The 22,347-nt window shown below is 47.1% G+C and overlaps 1 protein-coding gene across 1 annotated transcript in view; it reads right to left on the bottom strand.

The window, feature by feature from the left end:
* The window catches only part of TENM1 (teneurin transmembrane protein 1), a 1,327,579-nt gene that overhangs the window by 714,054 nt on the left and 591,178 nt on the right, over positions 1 to 22,347 (bottom strand). The window lies entirely within an intron of this gene.

The following is a 22,347-nucleotide window of genomic DNA, read 5'->3' as shown; positions in this document are numbered from 1 at the left end:
GCCTCTCACAAGTGAGCCGGCCTTAAATGAATGGCCAGTGTAGCCAGCTGTGGTAGGCTAGAATGCTATTACAAAATACTGTTCCATGAGGGCAGAAACTCCTAATTAAAAAAAAAGACCCCTCCCAGGAGATACAAGAGGTGTAGAACTCCTCGCACCTCGAAGCATCAATGTCTTTGACAGGCCATGCTGCGTGTGCCCAACAGTTAATGCCACACGCAGAGTGACAGCAGTATTTGCAAAGATCAAAGATGCACAGCTTAAGCTGCGAAAGGAGGCAGAAGTGAAACCTATCCTGCCTCGGCACAGCCAAACTGTCTGCCTTTGTTTGGCAGAGCTCAGGGACATAAAGGAGTTTCCCCCTCGCTTTTTCTGAGGCTCAAATGACACTGTGACCTACGGGAGGACAGAGGGAAGACTTGCTATGTGCCCCATCCATAGCCTCTGCCACACTGACTTACTCCCTTGAACAATCCGCATATCTTGGAAACGTAGGTGAGTGAGAGTAAGAGGCTGTAGATTAGGACATTGAAAAGATGCCAGGAAGGGGCCATATCAGTGTTTCTAACTCACGGCTGTTCCAGAGTCTTCTATGGAGCTGCCAACATTCCAATGTTCTAACATTAATTGTGATCAAAATTAAAATGCATCACCTCTCATAATATACTTCTGTGAATGGGAGGTAGCGACTGACCTGACTGTAACATAAGCAGTTTGGGTTTGAGGTGGCCTGCTAAGATCAGCGAGAACACCTACCTCGTACAGGCTTCTATGTACAGGTCAATCTATGAGTGAGTCCAAAAGAACAGTTTCTTCTCTATATTGTTTATTTGGGACTGGAGAAAGTTGAATGTAGCACCTCACTAATCTGCCTTGAACAGAATATGGTGACCCTAATGATTGAAAACTCAACAAGTGCAATAAATTCATTTTTATCACTTTATCACCCAGCTGTGCTAAAAGTAACTGTGCTCCAGTGATTACCAAACTACATTTGAACTTCAGGTGTCATGTGTTGAAGTATTTAAGAGTAAGACTATGTATTACATGTAGCAATATCTGTTTAGCTTTCATTGCCTCATGCCACCTGTGAGACGGATGTAGAATGGGTAGAAGAGTCATTTTCGGAGCAGAAGTCCTCTTGAGAGCACAATAATAGGACTATCTGAGGGAGAAGGATGAACACTGGAGGGTCAAGCAAAGCTTGGATGAAAAAAATATATGGTTTTAGAGACAGGCTCCTCTTGCTGCCCAACTTATCCTCGCTGCTCTCCTGCAAGTATCCATGACAATAGGGGCACTTCAGTGATGAGCTCGGACACAAAGGCGATAGTTAACAGTAGTTGCTAACTATCATTTTACTTTCGATGGACTTCAGTGACTGGCTAGAAAATGTAGTGTACTTAGTTCTACTTTTGTGGTCTAGGCATCGCTACCATCCATTAGAGAACATTCACATTTTTTATGTATCATTTTAGCAAATTATGTGTGCACCCTCAAAGACAATGAGACAGATGGGAATAGATGTTTTCAGGAGGGGCCATCTTTGACCTAATGAGGCGAAGGAGCTGACACCTACCACACTTGCACATCTATAGGACTCTGCCTGAGCACACTCCCAAAGGCTTTGACTCTAGTCTTTTGTGATCCCTGACAAGCTGGGGCTGCAGCAGGAAGGCAATAATTTCCAAGTACCTCTGGGGATGGAAACCTCCAGAACCATCTCCAACCTCAAAGTGGGCACCAGGTGAAACTCATTGACCCTCAGGACCCAACTCTTCAGTACATCTCTGGATCTGTAGAGGACTCAGAAGGACTGACATGCTGCACTGCTGCAAGACGAACTGCTACTCTGCTGCCCTGCTGCCTTAGTGAAAAGGACTGTACTTGCATTTTGAACGCAAGACCACCTGAGTGGTTCCAAGAGCTAGTTCGCTGGCCTCTTGATAGAGCCGCAGGGACAGAAAAGTCTCCAATCACCTTGGACCCAGCACCTGGACCCTGTCTGCTATACGTCCTACCCCATAAATTGTGCCACCCCAGACCTGGCCCCTTGGAACTGGACCTGAAGGTGCTCTGCCAGTCCAGCTGTAATCCTGTGGGCAGAACTGATGCAGTGATATGCATCTCCGGTTCGGATCCACTGCAGTGCGACGCATCCCCAACGCCGGACCTCTCATCACTTTAGTGTATCTCTGTGATTGCATGTGGTTCTAGCTGTTGGTGGTGTTTGGAGTGTGCAGCTTGAGAGCTTTGACAATTAGTAGTGATGACTGCCTTCTTTATAGGGCCGCCTGCGGCCCATCAGCAGCTAACAAATCACAGTAGGTTCATGAGTTGGCATGCAAGCAGTTGAGCATTAGCATCAATTAGCATTTTTAATGGGTAAGATAATTCGCTTTTCACACTTTGTAGCTTTAGGGGCAAGAGTGAGCCAATCACATCCTTCCACTCATAAGTGCAAATGGATAAATACCGCCACCAAAACGGAAGCAAAAATATTATTAAGCAAGCAAACACATTTGTCAGAGCGAATAGTTCTATCTGCATATATGATTTAGACTTTAGGGATACACAGTTCTCTTTATTTTGGGCTCAAACATGTCTCTCTTGTTTCTGTGTTTCTATGGATTCACAAAAACTAGTTTTGTTAATCTTTAAGTGTTGTGGACCTTTATACTGAATAGAGCAGACAATAAAATTGTTCAATGATGAGTGTAATACGGAAAGTGCCATCAGGATATGTCTTATTCAATTACTGAAGTTCATCACAAAACAATTGCCACTTAGAAAATATTTTGTTATTACAGTATAGGTCACTGCTGTCTAAATGGCTGTTAACCTCTTGCATGCTGATGACGAGGTCAGCTGAGCTCGTCATGCAGCACGGTGGCCCTGTGCTGGTGACGACCTGAGCTCGTTATGACCTCTGCGGAACGCCCACGCGGATATAATTACCCAGCTGTGCTGGGCGTTCCATTGAGCGGGCATGGCCATGACGAGCTCAGCTCGTCATCAGCACAGCGCCACCGTGCTGCATGACGAGCCGAGCTCGTCAATAGCACAGCGGGGCAACACACAGCCCCCCGCGCCGCGGGGGAATTAGCCCCGCTGCGATTGGGTTAAAGGCCTGACCCTGAGTTTTTTGTAAGGAAGTTGAGGACCTAGAGCAATTGACATATGGTAAGGCAGCAGTGCTATAATTGAGGTCAGATGTTCTAAATAAAAAGAGGGAAACAGAAAGGAAAACTTTGGGATTTTGTAGCAGAAAATCTGTACCATTCTTCAATGGTGCTCTCAATTTTCAAATTGTCAATATTATAGCCTCATAGCTCCCTGTAGCTTGCTATAACAGCCATTAAAGACCCTCTCCAGCAGTATAGTACCCATTCTGTGGGCAGAACTGATGCAGTGCAATGCATCTCTGTTTCGGATCCACTGCAGCGTGACGCATCCCCAAAGCTGGACCTCTCATCACTTCCCTTAGATTGCTTGCAACTGCTGCTGCATTACGTATCCTCGATGCAGGCCTTCACATTGCAAGTCCCTTATTGACGGCATTCCTGATGATGACGCAGGAATTAGCATCACAATACCGCAGCCTCTTTCAAACTACTGGTTTGTGACGCATCCTCAAATTAGGACTTTGCATTGCAAGCTCCTCATCAACGACATCCTCAACAATAACATGGGACTGCACATTGCAGCCCCACAGTTTCCTCAGAACCACCGTCACGTGAAGCACTCCTGACGCAAGATCTCGCAACACTCTGCAAGCCAGGATTTAAATTACTTTGTTCAGTGGCCTTGACTTAGTCCTTCTATCTGGCCCACACTCCATCGGAGTTCACCTGAAATTGAGACTTTGTCCTGGTCCTGCTCAACTAGATAACCACAGTTGGCGCTTTGTGCTTCTAGGCACTATTTTCACTTAAATCTTTAAAATTTCAAATCTCTGGTTCTACTAATTGGAGTTTTTTTTTTACCTCAAATAATTTATTAAAAGTAACTCTCTTTTTCTAAATTGGTGAGGGATTTTTGTGGGTTGGGTTTTCACTTTATTACTCTTTGAAGCACTGAATGCATACTTTACACATTGTCTCTAAGTTAAGCCTGAATACTTTGTGCCAGGCTACCAGAGGGTTAAGCACAGGTGTTAGAAATGGGGTTTCTGGTTGGCTAGGGTATGCACCTAAGCCAGGCAGAACTCACCACTCTAGTCAGGGCAAGTGAGTTACACACTGAAGATAACCCCTACTCACCCCCTTGGTAGCTTTGCAGAGCAGTCAGGCATATCCCAGTGGCAATTTGTAAAGCATTTTTCGCAACACACTCACACAGCAGCAACACACTAGGCACACCACAAAAGAATTTCCACACAAGGTTATATAAAAATATGTTTGTATTATACATAAAAACACATTAGAACACAATCACATAAATCACTGTGCAACCAGGCACATTTCATGATTTTACAGGGATTACATAAATCACTTGGCGAATCAGGCCATTGTGATAAACATTTAGCGTCACCGGTAACTACTGGCAGGATTGCACTTAGCACAAAGCATCAGGCATAAATATAATAACTTTACTTAGCATTGCACATTATGCATATAATCATCAGTATGTCTTAGTATACACTCGCAGCTGTGCACCTATCATGGAATACCATGTGCACATCAGGGCATAACACAGCCCATTGTCCCATGTTACAGTGATTCTCCACACACAGCGTTGGGCACAGAGGCCTCCGTCAGAGGTCTCGCCGCGAGCTACCCTAAGGTCCGGTGTGGCTCCTTCTTGGCTGGTACTTTCCAATCCGGGGCCACTACTGAGCTCGCCCCATGAATTCCCCAAAAAATGCACCCAAGGTGCATCTGCCCACGACCATGCAGCGCAGCTGCAACAATGTCAAAACTGCAGAGCCTTTCACCCGCAAGCGACGGGGCGGGTTGCAGTTCACCCTGTCTCCTTCAATGGAGAATGCCCCGATGTGGTAGGTAGGAATGCAGCTGCCTGCGACCATGCGGCGCAGCTCTGACGAGGCTAGGCAGGCAAACAGTGCTCCATGCAGGCCCTATTCACCGGGGCCTCCTCTGACCTTTCCGGTCTCCTTGGACTTCTCCGGTCGCCTCAGCTTGCTTTCTGGGACGCAGTCCCATTCGCCATGCCCACAACCAGGCTTGGCCATGCAGTATTTCACTGCCTGGCTTTTGGTGGCTCTCCTCACTCCTAGTTCAGGGTAAGAGATGGCTACAAGGGATTTTGTTCATAAACTTAGTACCTATGATTTTACACATATCACTCTGGGTTTGTTTAAGCAATTGAACCCAATTGTATCCAAAGGATAACTAAATCACTAATAAGTTGTTCAAAAATATTCAATGAAAGTAAACTAAAGAATACAAGCATTAGAAATGCAATAGGTCTCGCAGCATTAGAGTTAGTGCATTTAGAATTGTTTATGTTTTTTTTTTGTAAATCTTTAGCATTTTTGTTCCCTGTAGCCAATGCTAAAGAAAAAAGCCATAAACAATTCTAAAAGCTCTAACTCAAATGCTCTGAGACCTATTGCACTGTGTGAGGGTGAGGAGTTGAGGGTGAGTGAGGGTGAGGGTGTGTGAGGGTGAATGAGGGTGAGTGAGGGTGAGTGAGGGGTTGAGGGTGAGTGAGGGGTTGAGGGTGAGTGAGGGGTTGAGGCTGAGTGAGGGGTTGAGGCTGAGTGAGAGTGAGGGTGAGTGAGAGTGAGGGTGAGGGTGAAGGTGAGTGAGGCTGAGTGTGAGTTAGGGTGAGGGTTTGCGGGTGGGTGAGGGTGAGGCTTTGAGGGTGAGTGAGGATGAGTGAGGGTGAGTGAGGGTGAGTGAGGGTGAGTGAGGGTGAGTGAGGGTGAGTGAGGGTGAGTGAGAGTGAGGGTGAGTGAGGGGTTGAGGGTGAGGGGTTGAGGGTGAGTGAGTGAGGGTGAGGGGTTGAGGGTGACGGATTGCGGGTGAGGGGTTGAGGGTGAGGTGTTGAGGGTGAGGGGTTGAGGATGAGGGGTTGAGGGTGAGTGAGGTTGAGGGTGGTTGAGTGAGGATGAGTGAGAGTGAGGGTGAGTGAGGTGTTGAGGGTGAGGTGTTGAGGGTGAGTGAGTGAGGGTGAGGTGTTGAGGTTGAGTGAGGGTGAGTGAGTGTGACGTGTTGAGGGTGAGTGAGGATGAGTGAGAGTGAGGGTGAGTGAGGTGTTGAGGGTGAGGCATTGAGGGTGAGGCGTTGAGGGTGATTGAGGGTGAGGGTGAGTGAGGGTGAGTGAGGGTGAGGTGTTGAGGGTGAGTGAGGATGAGTGAGAGTGAGGGTGAGTGAGGGGTTGAGGGTGAGTGAGGGTGAGTGAGGGTGAGTGAGTGAGGGTGAGGGGTTGAGGGTGAGGGATTGAGGGTGAGGTGTTGAGGGTGAGGTGTTGAGGGTGAGGTGTTGAGGATGAGGTGTTGAGGGTGAGTGAGGTTGAGGGTGGTTGAGTGAGGATGAGTGAGAGTGAAAGTGAGTGAGGTGTTGAGGGTGAGGTGTTGAGGGTGAGTGAGTGAGGGTGAGGTGTTGAGGGTGAGTGAGGGTGAGTGAGTGTGAGGTGTTGAGGGTGAGTGAGGATGAGTGAGAGTGAGGGTGAGTGAGGGGTTGAGGGTGAGGCGTTGAGGGTGAGGCGTTGAGGGTGATTGAGGGTGAGTGAGGGTGAGGTGTTGAGGGTGAGTGAGGATGAGTGAGAGTGAGGGTGAGTGAGGGGTTGAGGGTGAGTAAGGGGTTGAGGGTGAGTGAGGTGTTGAGTGTTAGTGATGGTCAGGGTGAGTGAGGCTGAGGTGTTGAGGGTGAGTGAGGGCGAGGGTGAGTGAGGGTGAGTGAGGGTGAGTGAGGGGTTGAGTGTGATTGAGGGGTTGAGGGTGAGTGAGAGTGAGGGTGAGTGAGGGTGAGGGTGAGTGAGGGTGAGTGTGAGTTAGGGTGAGTGTTTGAGGGTGGGTGAGGGGTTGAGGGTGAGTGAGGATGAGGGAGGGTGAGGGAGGGGTTGAGGGTGAGTGAGGGTGAGTGAGGATGAGTGAGGGTGAGTGAGGGGTTGAGGGTGAGGGGTTGAGGGTGAGTGAGTGAGGGTGAGGGGTTGAGGGTGAGGGATTGAGGGTGAGGGGTTGAGTGTGAGGTGTTGAGGGTGAGGGGTTGAGGATGAGGGGTTGAGGATGAGGGGTTGAGGATGAGGGGTTGAGAGAGAGTGAGATTGAGGGTGGTTGAGTGAGGATGAGTGAGGGTGAGTGAGGTGTTGAGGGTGAGGTGTTGAGGGTGAGTGATTGAGGGTGAGGGGTTGAGGGTGAGTGAGGGTGAGTGAGTGTGAGGGGTTGAGGGTGAGTGAGGATGAGTGAGAGTGAGGGTGAGTGAGGCATTGAGGGTGAGGCGTTGAGGGTGAGTGAGGGTGAGGGTGAGTGAGGGTGAGTGAGGGTGAGTGAGGGTGAGGTGTTGAGGGTGAGTGAGGATGAGTGAGAGTGAGGGTGAGTGAGGAGTTGAGGGTGAGTGAGGGGTTGAGGGTGAGTGAGGGGTTGAGGGTGAGTGATGGTCAGGGTGAGTGAGGGTGAGGGTGGGTGAGCTGTTGAGGGTGAGGTGAGTGAGGGGTTGAGGGTGAGTGAGGGTGAGGAGTTGAGGGGGAGGCGTTGAGGGTGAGTGAGGGTGAGTGAGTGAGGGTGAAGGGTTGAGTGTGAGTGAGTGAGGGTGAGGTGTTGAGGGTGAGTGAGGGTGAGGGGTTGAGGGTGAGTGAGGATGAGTGAGAGTGAGGATGAGTGAGAGTGAGGGTGAGTGAGGGGTTGAGGGTGAGGTGTTGAGGGTGAGGTGTTGAGGGTGAGGTGTTGAGGGTGAGTGAGGGTGAGGTGTTGAGGGTGAGTGAGGGTGAGTGAGGGTGACGGGTTGAGGGTGAGTGAGGATGAGTGAGAGTGAGGGTGAGAGACGTTGAAGATTACATGGCAGATGTTGGATTATGTGGCAAACACGGCAAATCAATAATTATGCAAAAAACGCAGCAGCCGCACAATTCCATCATTATAAAGAGTACATAAAAAAGGAGGGTGTTGGGCACAAGTTAATTTCATGGTCTTAAGATACCGCAAGCAGGCCTGGCTATCTTATCACCCCAAGGGAGTTTAGAAAATTTTTACATTATGATTAGACTGATTGAAACTTGTTTACACACGGATACTTAAATTAATTTTACGATCACCGACTGTGGTTTCTTCAAAGTGCTCAAGTCCTGTATAATTTGGCAGGGAATTCATGAGCCAATCTCTGTCTTCAGATTGGCGCCTGGTGTATACAGCTCTTGTTAAAGCATAAATATTGTATCAGGTTTTCTTTTCCACAAATCTCCCCTAAGCGGTCCTTTCCATTCACCAATGTGCGGACCACCACAAAGTCAGAAAACTGCCCAATGCGACGCAAATTGCATCCAATGTTGTTAGAGCCGGTTTAACTAGTGCTGCGTCCATGCTATAGAAAATGCAAAACCATGACCCGGCAGTGCGGCGAGTTTAAGAGTAGAGTCTCCACCTGAAATACAAACACACAAAGCAAGTTTACAGGCAGCCAAAAGCAGGGTTTAATTAACACCCCAAAAGATGAAACCGAAACGAGGCGAACTTAACGTATTCAGCAGTGGCACACATTTCACTCTTAGGCAAATAGCGGAGAGATACAATGTTGCGGCACTTGAGGGCAGCAGTTGTTTGATGCTATGAAAGCCGAGGTCCCTGAGCAACTGCAAAAGCCAAACGAACATGTCCGTCCGATGACATGGAAAGCCGCAGCTATCATCTACCCTCTGTCCACAACAGCCAGTCTGATTCCATGGACAGCCGTAGCCATCCATCCATCTCTGTCTAGAACAGCCTTCGAGTCGCTCAGACAAGGCTCGATACATTATTTATAGTTTGAAAGAAGCCAAGCTCCGCAGAGCAAGTTAATGCTCGTCTGATATAATAACTGCTTCTTACAGAAAACGAACGGCTTTAAAAGACCAAAACTATCAAAGATCTTCTCTAATTGTGGCAGAAGACACCCTACGAAGCTTAACACAACTGTTGAGCTTGAAGAAGAAACAAGGGAAGAGTGAGGCGAGTGATGGAATGGGGTTACAAGTAGAAAGACATTGGCGAGGAGAGGCAGGAGAGAAAGAAAACAAGACGGACGGACGGAAGAGAGGGGAGGGGGGAGGAGAAATGCGACACGGAGGGAAGGGGAGGGGGCGGAGCGGGTTAAAATATACAAACCAAAAACAAGCCTTTCACCGTAACACGGCGGGCAGGGGAGGGGGGCGGGCAGGGGAGGGGGCGGAGAGGGGAGAGGTGCGACACGGCAGGATGTGACCGTTGCGGCGGTGTTACGCGGAAGGAAGTTAGACGGAAGGAAGAGAGGGGAGGGGGAGGAGAAATGCGACACGGCGGGAGGGGGCGGAGCGGGTAAACAAAGACGGACGTGCACGCGCTTTTAAGGTCAATGCGCATGCGCATAAGCTCAATGCGCATGCGCATTGACCTTAAAAGTCACGGGCACTGCAAGGAATCGCCACGATTCCTTGCAGTGTAGATAAAGAGTGGATAAGTCGCAATACTCTCGCTTGCTCGATGCGCATGCGCATCGACAGGCGAGACCTAACAAAAAGATAAAGTAAGCACACAGCAAACTAATTTCATCTGAAAAATTATTTAGTATTGACTTAATCAAAGAATAAAAATCATGGGGGAGTTTATGAACAAAATCCCTTGTAGCCATCTCTTACCCTGAACTACTCATTGCCCAAGCCTACAAGGGTTTATTGGGTTACCCAAAATTTCTTTACACTCTCCTCACGCCTGGCTTCCACCACGGGTGGGTCTTGCCCCTCCTGCCAACGTCAGCATTGCCTGGGAGATGCAGAGGCACTACCGGCTTGGATTTCTCGCTGCTGGTGCACCAGAGTGCAGCCTGGAGCCACGTAGCAGAGCTGTGGCTGCCGATACCTACTCCAGCACAATGCAGGGAGCGTGGCTTTTCCTTTCCTTGTGAGAGCCCCGCCCACAATCAGGCTCAGCCTATGCCTGGCTTCCGCTCAGTCTCCACAGAAAGCAGTACCTTCTGAGCACAGAAATGCAGGGTGGGCTTCTGCACGCACTGTCCAAGGAGTGGAGCCACAACAAATGCTCTTCCTGCTTGGAAGAGCTACAGCGCCCTCCACATGTCTTGGTGTAAAAAGGCCAATCAGTGAACAACACAGCGCTCACCACACACTGTCACAAATCAGATAGGGCAAGCCCCAAAGCCATGGGTGATCACAGGGGCACCCCAGAAAAGTGTCCCCAGGGAGGCCAGCACAATGATTTTTTAGGCACAGTGGTAGTCCCTCCACTAGCCCAAAAGGCAGCAGGCCAGCACTTTCTGCAGTCCAGTTCACTGGCGGTTCCTCCTGGCACACTGCAGTCCACGAAGTGTGGTAGTTCCAAGCAAGCTCAGTTCAACAGACCAGGGGTCACAGCCCCAATACTTATAGTACCATATGTCTTTGTTTTCCCCCTGGCACAGGCTCTGAGCCTAGTCCAAACCAGTTCTGGGGGGCACTTTGCAAGTGCACAACAAACTCCATTGTCAGTGTAAGCCCTGGCCCCAGACACATCACAGGGGGTGTACCCATTATTGTGGAAGGCAGGTACAGCCCTATTCAGGTGCAGGTGCTACTCTTCCCAACACTCCAAATGCAAACCAGGCCTATTCAGCCTAGCGCTGACTCAGCCAGACTCTCTGGAGCACTGCACCTCCCCATCCCGTCACTCCAAAGCCTGACAGTCAATACACATCCTAGCAGAGGACCAAAGACACAGATCAGACAGAAATGTCTACTTCTAAATGTGGCATTTCTAAAATAGTAATAATAAATCCACTAACACCAATACGCAGCATTTATCACCACTATTCCAAACATACCAAACTTGGTGACGCTACCCCTCTCATGTCAGGAAATACCACTGAAGCACATATCAGGGAATCCCCAATGCATTTCTTTGAGAGGGCAGCCTCACAGCAGTGAGAAACCAAATATGCTGTTTGTTACTACAAGGACGTGCCACACAGTTATGGCACATTTCCTACCTTTTACCTACACTGCACCCTGCTCATAGGGCTAGCTGGGGCCTATCTTAGGGGTGACTGATATGTAGTAAAAGGGGAGTTACAGATGTGGCAACCACTTTATCTGCCACGTCACACCAACAGTAAACTGTGTGCACAAGCCCTGCAGTGGCAGAAGCCTAAGACAGGTTTGAAACACTTTGGTGGGTGGTGCAAGCAGCGCTGCAGGCCCACCAGTAGCAATTAATTTTCTGGCCCTGGGTATATGGGATACCACTATGCAGGTAAATTAAATATGCAAAACAGGTGTAGACCAATCTTACCAAGTTTACCATAGCGAGCACTTTCACTTTAGCACTGATCAGCAGTAATAAAGTGCCCAGAGTCATAAAACCACCAACGACATGTTAGAAAAAATACAGGAGGAAGGCAAAGCGTTCTGGGATGACCCTGCAATAAGGGCCAAGTCCAACAACAGGTTAGCTCGGAGTTTGCTTGTGACTTCACCTCCACACGAATTTGTATTGGTGCTTGAAAAGGGTTCTACAAGCAGTAGTTTTAGTTTCTGCATTCTTTTAACACAAGAAGACATTACATGAATTATTGGAGGGAATGACTTGCACATAAGAGTGCTGCTCCAGCTGGCTGCATCCTACAATTGACTACCTAACTATAATTTCCCTTACTCATGAGTTCTACTCTTTCTTTGCTCAACACATCTCTGTGTTTCCCATGCCCTGATCTGCCTGCGGCATGGGAACTGCTTGGACTGTAAACAAGGTGAGGAAAAAAGCATGTGCAGGATGAAGCAATTTTGTAGAAAAGGAAGGAAGACCATCAGTCCATTGCGTGGGCAACACTAGTATTTCCTTCAAAGGTAAAATATTATAAAGAATGAATGTTTCAGAAGGAGGACGTCAAAATGATTAGGATTGTGACGGGGAAGAGTCACGCTGAAAGATTAAAACTACGAAGGAACACTCAGGCCTTTTCTCTGTAAAGCATCACATTTAAGTGAATGCCAATATTCGCTATTGATGTTTTTCCTCAGTTTGGCTTCTTTGAAATCCTCTTTTTGAACAAATAGCTACTTTTCTGATTCCAAAATATCATGGGCATACTTTCAGAGGGGAGACCTCATTGTGATATTTGGTGTTGATGATATACCTGTCTGTCTGATATATATTTTTGGGCTAAACCTAACAGACTCATGGTTGGGCCAGTGCAAGGACGCTTTTGCAAAAAACCCACATGCCATTTTTACTGTTCCCCTAGTTTGATAAGTGCATTGTATTGAATAAAAGCATTTACTAACATTGTGATCATGAAGGACATTTTCATTTTTTTCCAATTGCTTTTTTCCAAAGTGCCTCGTTCAAATCGAAGAGTAATTTTCCAAAACTTGCGTTCTTCCGATCTACAAGTTTTTCCTTTGCTATTTTCAAGCTCCAAATAGTTATATTTCAGCCGCAGGTGCTCTTGCTATTTGGAGTGCAGTTACATATTAGAATACTAATTATTTCATGAGAAAATTTACATTTTAATTGCTAATCTGTGCTGCGCTATCAGTTATGGTAAACCATTCTCTGTGCTAAGGGAACAGTGAAACATATCAATGAGCGGTTATCATGTGGAAAATGAAGCTGCAAGCATGCATTCATAAAAAGGCGGCAATCCCTTTCCGCTCTCCGAAAATAGGCCTTGTGCTCCTACCTAAGGATGGTTTCAAATAGCAATTTGCTGCCATAAACCTGCGTTTAAAGCCATAAATGCGTCCATTTACATTTGATCTATTTCCGTAAAAGGATACCTATTTGGTGAAAATGGTTTTGCGCCTGAGCAATTCTCTTCTACGACTATGTACTACGAGTGGGAAGTGGGGCCAAGGTACTTTTTGCCTTACAAGTTTATGGCCATTCACAATCTCTTCCCTTACTCCAATAAATAGTCAGTAAAGGTCGGATGTATTTTCATTGCAAGGTTGAAAAGTGGAATGGATCACCCACAATCTTGTAGGTATGTAGATGGGGCAAACATGTTTCACTGGGGCAGTGGGAGGGGCGCGGGTGGCAACTTTGAACTTTTCACATTATATGTGTTGAAAACTGTGTGTACATGCACAATATACACAATCACGCATTAGGGAAATAGCCATTAAAAAACTCACTCAATAGCAAACTGAGATAGCTACACTTGGTGCACCATTCTAGGACTTCTACTGTGGAATTTTGTCAAAAGGAGTGATTGTAAATCTGCACCCAAGAGCAATAGCACACCTATATAGCAAATATATGCAAAATAGCATCGCCCTTTACACCAGGACCACATAACAGTCACAACCCGCCTAGGCAGGCCGTGGTATTGGAATAAAGTAACAACATGTGATTGGTGAGTTTTTCACTTAAAGCACCGGTTTCCATAGAGAACAGTATGAGGGGCAGTTATCTGGTTAATATATTCAAACCAAGTTAGGTCTGAGCCCAGAGGGTTAATGATGAGTGCAGTGAGCAGGGGAGATAGCTAACAACTCTCCCCATTATTATTAATGAGAATAATCAGACTAATTCTCTTAATAACAGATGTACATGTTCCTTCTGGCCTCCTGGAGAAACGCTGTTTAATTTATAATTTGAGGTCTGGAGCGAGGTTCATTTATTGAGAATAGGAGTTAGAGCAATAAATTAAAAAAGGCAGGTCTGGCCTGAAACCTTCATTAAACAGTCCATGTTCACTTTCATTATTGGCTACACCCTGGAATCACCTCTCAGTTTTATTTCCCATAAATATTTGCTTTCCTTGCTAAATGCAATCATAGCTTTATTTTCCTATTTTATCTTTCATTCTTTAATTTTTTTTAAATTATATTATAGTTGCATGTGTAGAAGTGAAGACCTTTACTGAAACACATACATTCAGTGAAACACATGTATCTCTAAATACCCTGGGCCTCATTTATGAAAAGTGACGCATCGCTGCGTGAAAACAGTGATGCCTCACTTTTCACTGCACCCTCCTTGCGACACCAATGATGCGTCATATTTACAGTATGACGCATCATGGCGCAAGCAGTTACAGATACATCAGTATTTCTGACGTATCTGTATGGCGCAAAAATGACGCATTGCTGGAGTGTGTCACAAAAGCAAATCCAGCAATGTGTCCTTTAACATGGGGCAAGCCCCATGTGAAAGGGCCTGCGTCAGTAAGAAATTGAAGCATTTGTGTCCTAAATGTGACGCAGTGAAATCTTATAGATTTCACTGCGTCACTTCCATGACCCTTTCTTGCGTCAAAATGCCCACCTTGCATACATTATACCTGGCGCAGGTATAATGTGGCGCAAGGGTTCACAAAGTGATGCATCTACCTAGCTGCGTCACTTTGTAAATATGGCGCAACAAGGCACATTTTTTACGCCACTGGTGCATCACAAAAAGTGACGCACCAGTGGCGTAAAAGTGACGCACAGCCTCACAAATGAAACCCCCAGGACTTTACTACACAAGAGCCTTAGGAGTGACTATTTTTGATGCTAGTGTCATTACTTTTGTGTCAGTCTCAAGGAAAAGATTAGCAAGCATCTGCATTTCTGGCACCAACTAACAGTCATGCTGTAAACTGCACACGTGGACCCACATTTTACCCTACTAGGGCACACCTGTTCTAGATATGGGTAGTGCTTAATTTGAGCCGGGGGCTACTAGTGCCGGTACTGGCACTTATTTCTGAGGATCGGCACTTATTTTCAACAGCTGACATTTCCTAAAAGCAAAAGATGGAAAAACACACAAAGAGGAAGGAAGGTGGAAGATAAAGATGTGAAAACCATTTCACAGGGAGAAAGCAGGAAACCGCAAGAGTGAGATAAAGGAGCAGGTGGTGTCTGGTTGTTTATTAAAGAGGCATGAGGTGGATTTAAGCAAACGTAGCCTTGGTACTGGGCAGGCTGGCATTTAATTGCACCGACTGCAGGCTTCTGAGCAGAGCTTTGGGCACCGGCACTCTTTCTTTTCTAAACTAACACTGGATAGGGGGTAGCACATCCTTGTGCAGCCCATTCTGTAATGCGCATTGTATGCATGCACATGTTGTGCCCAATGCAATGAGGTAGGTGACTGTTTCATTTTAATTTGAGATTAGCCTATTGCAATTTGAGCAATGTCTTCCAATGTGAACCAATGCCACTAGGCAGATACTGTCCAAGGGCAAAGAAGCCATGGGGAGTTGGGGGTGCTCTAACTGAGAGTAACTTCAGAGGTGGTCTTCCAAGGAGCTTTTTGAAAGAGGGCAGGGTCCCCTAGCAATGTCTCCACAGGAGGGTGCAGTAACATACTGCAGTGTTCAGTGGGATGTCCTTGGTGAAGCAGTTAGGCCTCGGGCTGCGGTGAAACACAGAATCGTAGTGTGAAGGAGCACTGTGTATTTCACTCTCCAGTGCAAGTGCCAACTCTGAGATTTAATACATTAACTGGTTAAAGAAACTTTTTTATGCCATCAGGTGCATGGTACTTGTCAGTAATGAGTGAGCCCAATGAGGGTGTGCACGGGCCTAATCAGGGAACTTTCCCGCTTACATAATCTGACCCCTTTATGTTGTTAAATCTTTTTATCCAACAATTACAGCTTGTTCTATTGGCACACCACCATGAAATGAAACAAATGAAATGATACCTTCGGGTTATTGTCTGCGCATTATAAATTTTATTCATTCATACTGACAGTGGATCTGACCAATAATGCTACAGAAGTGCTCGCTACATTAGGAGAGTAATAACATTGACAAGAACTTCTGACTAAATCCAAAAGGTGAATGATATTATCACATGATGAGCCCACATTATTTCCTGTAAGATCGCTCATCGCTCTTTAACGAAGGTGCGAGATCTTCTGTGCCGGAAAATATGCACCGCATTTCCATCAATCTGATAGGCTGCCTGAATGTCCTCCATCCAATCAATTTCCTAAGTAGGACTCCTGACATTGGGGGTTCATCTGAGGGTGAGATACAAAAAGTAGTGCTATTGGCTGGAGTGCTGTGATGCATCAGCACTGTCTCCGCCTCGTTCTAACTTCTACACCTGTACACATGGTCTGCATGCTGGGAAAAATATGATCAGCCGAGCACCTCTCAAAGTGCCAGTTAATGCACCAATTAAGCATCAATGCCTGTTGCTGCAGGCAAGAATGACTAACAGTTTCTCTCTTACATAATAATAGACGCAAACGGAAGGCAATAGGTCTTCTTCAGGACACGTTTCCCTGCAGTAGAAGACATCAACAACTTCTGGTGATAGCAGGTCATGCTATGTGTCCCTTTTTAGGTTTCGCTGGGGGGCGGAGCCGTTAGGCTCCTCCTCCAGAGAAATCTGTAGTTTCTAGTATGGGTGACTTGAACACGCCTCTCTGCTTCATTGGCTAGCTCCATAAATGGAGGCTAGCCATTGGAACAGAGAGGCGTCCGTCAATGCCGGACCAGACACGGGGGCGTTCCCGAGATTCTTTGGCTTTTGCCGACGTCACGCGACGCCGGGAACGCCCCCGAGTCTGTTCCGGCATTGCCGGCACCTCCCTTGCTGCTCGGGACGGGTCTCCTTATTATGCCCAAGTCTGCAGGTGAGTGACCTTCCCCCTCCCTCCCTTTCTCTCCCTCCCTCCCTCCCTCCCTCCCTGCTCGATCCCCACCCGGGGGTTTCTTCAGCCGGCCGGCCAATCCTAGCGCGGCCGGCCGGAAGTGCCCGCCCCCCCCCCCCCGCCGCCCGGGGGAAGAAGGAAGACGGCGGCCCAGCCTCTACCAGGTGTTGCTGGGAGGCTCGGTGGGGCTCGTCCCCGAGCTGGGCCGGCGGCGGTGCCTTTCCCCCATTGTTTCTGGATGAGAGGCGAGCTACAGGCATACAACGTTGTATTTGAACTTAGGATAACATTCTAAATCGTAACCGTACTGACAAGCGCTACTTAGTCTTGTGCATTGGCACTTGTGGGAAGGCGACAAGCCGCTAAGTCTACAATTGGTGCTATTTAATGGATTTGCGCCGTGTACTTTGAATAAAGACCCATCTGACACCACACAAAAAAAAAATCCGTTCGGGTGTGTCACGTGACCCGGAAATAGACGCATTGTAGACCGGAAATGACGCGCATGCTGGCCAGAGGCAGACACAACAAGACAGAGGAGCGGTCCCGGCCACAGCCTCCGGCGCGGAGTGGTGGAGGCGGCGCTGCGGGGTCTCCCGGGGGAGCTGCAGGGGCACAAGGAGCTCGCGGGCTCGAGAGAGGTAACGGCGCGCGCGCGGGGGTTGCAGGCGGCTCGGTAGGGACGGGATGCCTTCAGACATTGTGAGTGGACCGTATCACAACCGGGGGAGGGTGACAGCCAATGGGGAGGGGCTGTCAGTGGGGCGTGCGGTCCACCTGCCAATGAGGAGCCGAGGGCCCATGAGTGTCTGCGGGCAGCAACAATGACAGGAATTTATGGCCCCTCTATCAGCATGTTTCTTTTGCAGCTCCAGGAGGGAGGGCGCCCAACACCGTTCAGCTAGTCGCACTTGGGTTACTTTCTCCTTAAACCGTATATTCACTCCTTACTCTACTAATGTCCCCAATAACTCATTCACCCAGCATCCTTTTACTTTTCAATCCACCCCCGTAACCAGTCGGTTATTGTCCGGCCTTTGAGGCCTCATCTATTCCTCAGTGTTTCCCATACCCAGTGGTTTATCTCTGCATCCACCAGAGCCCCAGCCCAATCGTTAATCCTCTCGCCTATAAGAACATCTTTCACCTCTTTTCTTGCCATGAACACACAGGTTCATTATGTGTTTACACAACCATCAGTTCACCCACCTGTCCTTACGTCCTCCATTTCCTCTTCTCATGAATTTATTTATCAAACTTTCGAACTATAAATACCTGTTGAGGGCAATTCGTTCTATCAGTCCAGAAACTCATCGATTTATCCCTACGTGACTCGGAACTGTCTGCACAATTTCTCGCTTGTCCCTTGTAGTAAACTTTTCAGAGCCAGATGAGTCATTTTCCAAAGCTGAGCGATTGAAGAAGGGCCCTGTGTTTAAATAAACCGTACATCAACGAGGCACTTTCAACCAGGGAGTTAGCTGTGAGAGCCGGAGAGCCAAGGGTTCGACACGAGGACACGCTAACCTCGAGGTCAGAGGGACAGAGCGGCCTGCCTGCTGCAGGTGAGTGGGCGTGATGGTGGCCAGGGGGTGTGGGAGCAAGGGCTGAGGCCCTGTGGCAGAACGGGAAGAGGACTGCTTGGAACACGGAATGGAAGAGACGGTCTGTCAACCTCTTCTATGTGACCCAGACACTCTCTCATTTAGACCCATTCCCATTTTTATTCATAAGTGGCCTGCTGTCTTCCTCAAAATATCTCTCCGTTCCAGTGTATTTCCCTGGAAAGTGTCATTATTTATGAATTTTGAGCGGTCTGGATCCCCCCTGCTTCTTCGGGGGGGAGGGGTTTACTTTTATGTTTCTAAGTTGTAGTAATATGTGCATGCTTTTGTGTCATGCAGCGGGAAAATGGGTCCATAACGTGCATGAAGTATTTTTTTAGTAGTATTTGATGCAATAGCCGTGTGTCAACAGGGGCCTCTCTCTTAAGATATGCATTTCTATAATTAACACTGCACCTCTTTGCATTCAGGCAGAATGCTTAGTTGTTTAATATAAAGGACATAGTTTCACCAACGTCTGAACAGATGTGTCAGGAGTGATTTGTGGGCGCTTTATATTTTATCTGTTTAGGTTGGTCCTTTCTTGGTGTGATGTACAATCCTGCAAGGGCTGCGCCAGTGTTTACTTGTATGTTGACAAGTTTGTGTATTTGACCAGTGGTGAAAATCATAGCAGTCACGTGGTCTTTACTTGTAGGCCAAAATAAAACAACGAATGGGCGGTGGCGCAAGGCCTTCATAAATATGGCCCCAAGGTTCTTTAGTAGGCGTGTATTTTTTTGCACTTTGACGTTTTGGGATTTCAGTGCTTCCTTCATTGGTAGTGGACTGGGTTTTCTCCTCCTTCCTGCTCTCTCTCTCCTGCCATCCCTCTCTTTTCTGCCTTCTTACTCCCTCCTGCCCTCCCTTTCCACCTCTCTCTTCTGCTCTCTTTCACCTTCTTGTCCTCCATCTCTCTCCTGTTCTCTCTTTCCTGTCCTCTCCTCCTCTAGCCCTCCTTCTCCTTCCCTCCCTCCCTCTCCTACCTGCCGCCCTCTCCTTTCTGCCCTCTCTCACACACTCCTACCTTCCCTCCTGTCCTCCCACTCCTTCTTGCCCTCCCTCTCCCTTCTGCCTATTTTCCTTCTTGCCTTCCCTCTCTCTCCTGCCCTCTCTTCCTTTTGACCTCTCTTCCTTCTTACTCCTGCCCTCCCTTTCCCTTCTGTCCTCTCTTGCTCTCCCACTATTTTCTGACCTCCCACTCCTTGCATTTTCGCCTTCCTACCCTACCTCTGTATCCTCCCCACTCTTCTTTGCATATGCCTTCTCAACATGCGCTATCACTGCACACAGCCTCTCAACACACGGCCTCTATGCACATGCCTCTCTCCATATGATCTCTCTGCACAGGGCTGTGTGTAGAGAGGGCAAGTGAAGATAAGGCATGTGTAAAGAGGGCGTGTGCAGAGAGGGTGTTTTCCAGAGAGGCACTCCATATTTCTGTGTAAAGTAAAACACATCAACGTTTTACACATAATTCAAAGAAGTTAGAAAAGACCATTTGTCAAAAGCAATACCAAAAGCACAAACTTTAACAAAGGCGAAACCATTGCATTGTAAATGCTTGTTTCTTCAGGTCTTACCTTTGACAAGGCAACACGTGCTTCCCCTGTCTACTTCAGATTTAATTCTCCTTGAACAGTAGATTGTGGCCCATTGTGAGTCATCGACCACCATGACAGCAGGTCTTCCTTCCACATAAAAAAGACACTAACAATCAATTGTGCCTTCAGAAGAGTGGCGATAATTGTAGGAGCATCCTCGGCAAAAAGCCTACTATGCCCATTCAAAGTCCTCAGGATATAAAACCGGAATCAACTCTCAGTTGAACATCCTCCATCTTCACTCTTTGTGCTTTCAAAATCAAACTACATTTCCTGGATTTGAAAGTGTTCTATCAAAGCAGACACACTTCTAGTGTATTGTATCTTCAATAGTGGTTAAAAACTATTTTCTCTTAGTTGTACTGTATTTACAACAGCAATACAAAGATATTTTGAGCAGAGGAATGAGGCTGCGCCCTGAAATAAAGGCCCTCAATAAAAGTAGAAGAACTGAGTTTATATAACATATGAATCACTTTTCCATCAACTTCACTTCCAGTTCCTGCTTCTATTTAAAAAAAAAAAAAAAAAAAAACAATAATGTGACGGTAAGAGAGTCGCCGGTCCACCAGGATGTGCTTTTGTCACTGTTCCCAGTTGATCGGTTGTGACATGAGTTTTTCACCTGATACACTGCAAGACATATCAACTATTGTCTGATATTTTACTACTATTCTTGCTGTTAAAGGGGCGTCCCGTTCTTCTTTAGATGAAAACTACGCATGCAAACAGAAGTAAACCAAACTACTATGGGAAAAATGGGGTACAATTAAAATTTTAGTAGGATGGGAGAACGGCCATAAATTGTTGTTTTCCAACCCTGCCAAACTTGTCTTACCCCCGCTCCATATAGAGTAGGGACGTGTGATTGGCCAGCAGGGGAGCTAGTCTGTGACATGGTCCGCCATAGGATTTGTGCCTTTCAAGGATCTGGAGTGTATGCTAATTGGGGAGTTTCTACTGATGATAGCTTCCCTGCCAATTTCCAACATTTAGGGCACGTTGTCTGGGCAGGGAAAATAAACAATGACCATGACACGCAGGCACAAAACCTGCCACATCACGGGACTATTGTTATTTGCTTTTGGTCATAATCACAGTTTTGGGGCTTACATCTGAAAACCCAAAAATGAATACTGAGCAGGCCACTTAAATATAGCGCCTCTTTTTGACATTCAGCTGTGATGAAGTGCATCCACCATGTTATGGTACGTAAAGAGATTTATAGGCACAACGGTGGGTAACAAAGCCGGCCTCATGGTGCTGTAAGACGAAGAGAACACAATAATTCCTCGAGGTCGGACAAAGGGACAGGGTTTATGCTTTTTAGAAGAATTCAAGTTGGAAGCATTTTTTATATCCAATGGATGAGAATTACAAGATGAAAGATGAGGCAGGAAAAGTCTGCCAGCGTAGCTGTGGTGCACTCTGGGGATTGCCAGAAGATTGAGGCTATTATGAACAGTCCAAGCATTTGGCCATAGGAAACCAGTTTATTTACTTAGGATGAGACAATGCAGATGAACATGAATGACAGGAGATGCTGACATTTGAACAGTCTGCGGACACTGAGTGAGATAAGCCAGGCAACCTAGGAAGAAAGAGCTGTCATCATCTAGTCTATAAGCGGTCAGTACCTGTATCACTTTTCTGTTGGTGTCCAATAAAGGAAATAAAAAAAACATATTTAGCATCCTGATTAGAACAATGAGAATTTGAGAAGTGAACAACAGATTGTGATTAAAAAGAAATCCAAGATTTTTTTTGCCACTGGTACAGGGGAGAACCAGGTTCCCAGTTCAGGGAGCCACCAAGTCGAAGCATAAGGGTTAGATTGGTTTCCAAATCAAATGATCTCTGCTCTCTCACTATTCAGTTTAAGACTGCAGGTGGTCATCCAGGTTGCAACAGATGTCAACAGGACCTGACATCAGCTTGCGTAACAGGAGACATACAGAATAATCTGCGTGTTGTCCACATAAGAAATGATATGAAAGCAGAGGGAATGGCAAAACTCGCAAGAGGAGGAATATAGAAATTAAACCGAGCACAGCTCAGTGAAAAGCCTTGAGGAACTTTGCAAAAAATGGTCAGGGCGGAGGACTGGAAAGAAGACAGTGAGACTGCCTGTGATCTGTCACAGGGAAAAGACAGTTGCGGGCCTTCATACAGATGCCTGATTCGAAAAGCCATGTGATTAGAGTAGTATGAGAGAGTATCAAAGGTATCTGACAGGTCCAAAAGGACCAGCACTGCATATACTGGCACTATAACGGCAGAGGCACATTTGGCAAAGAGATCCTTCCTAAATAGATAGGGCTCTCTTGCTTGGGTGGGCAATCATGCTCAAGGGGATGGAAGAGAGAGAATCCACTGACTGTATGGGCTTGTGGGCAGCCTGCCAAACAATAA

Source organism: Lissotriton vulgaris, chromosome 4_1 (genome assembly GCF_964263255.1).
Source record: "Lissotriton vulgaris chromosome 4_1, aLisVul1.2, whole genome shotgun sequence".
In the NCBI taxonomy this organism is placed as follows: Eukaryota; Metazoa; Chordata; class Amphibia; order Caudata; family Salamandridae; genus Lissotriton; species Lissotriton vulgaris.
Note: the sequence above shows the minus strand (reverse complement) of the source record. Positions and strands in the feature narration are given on the sequence as shown.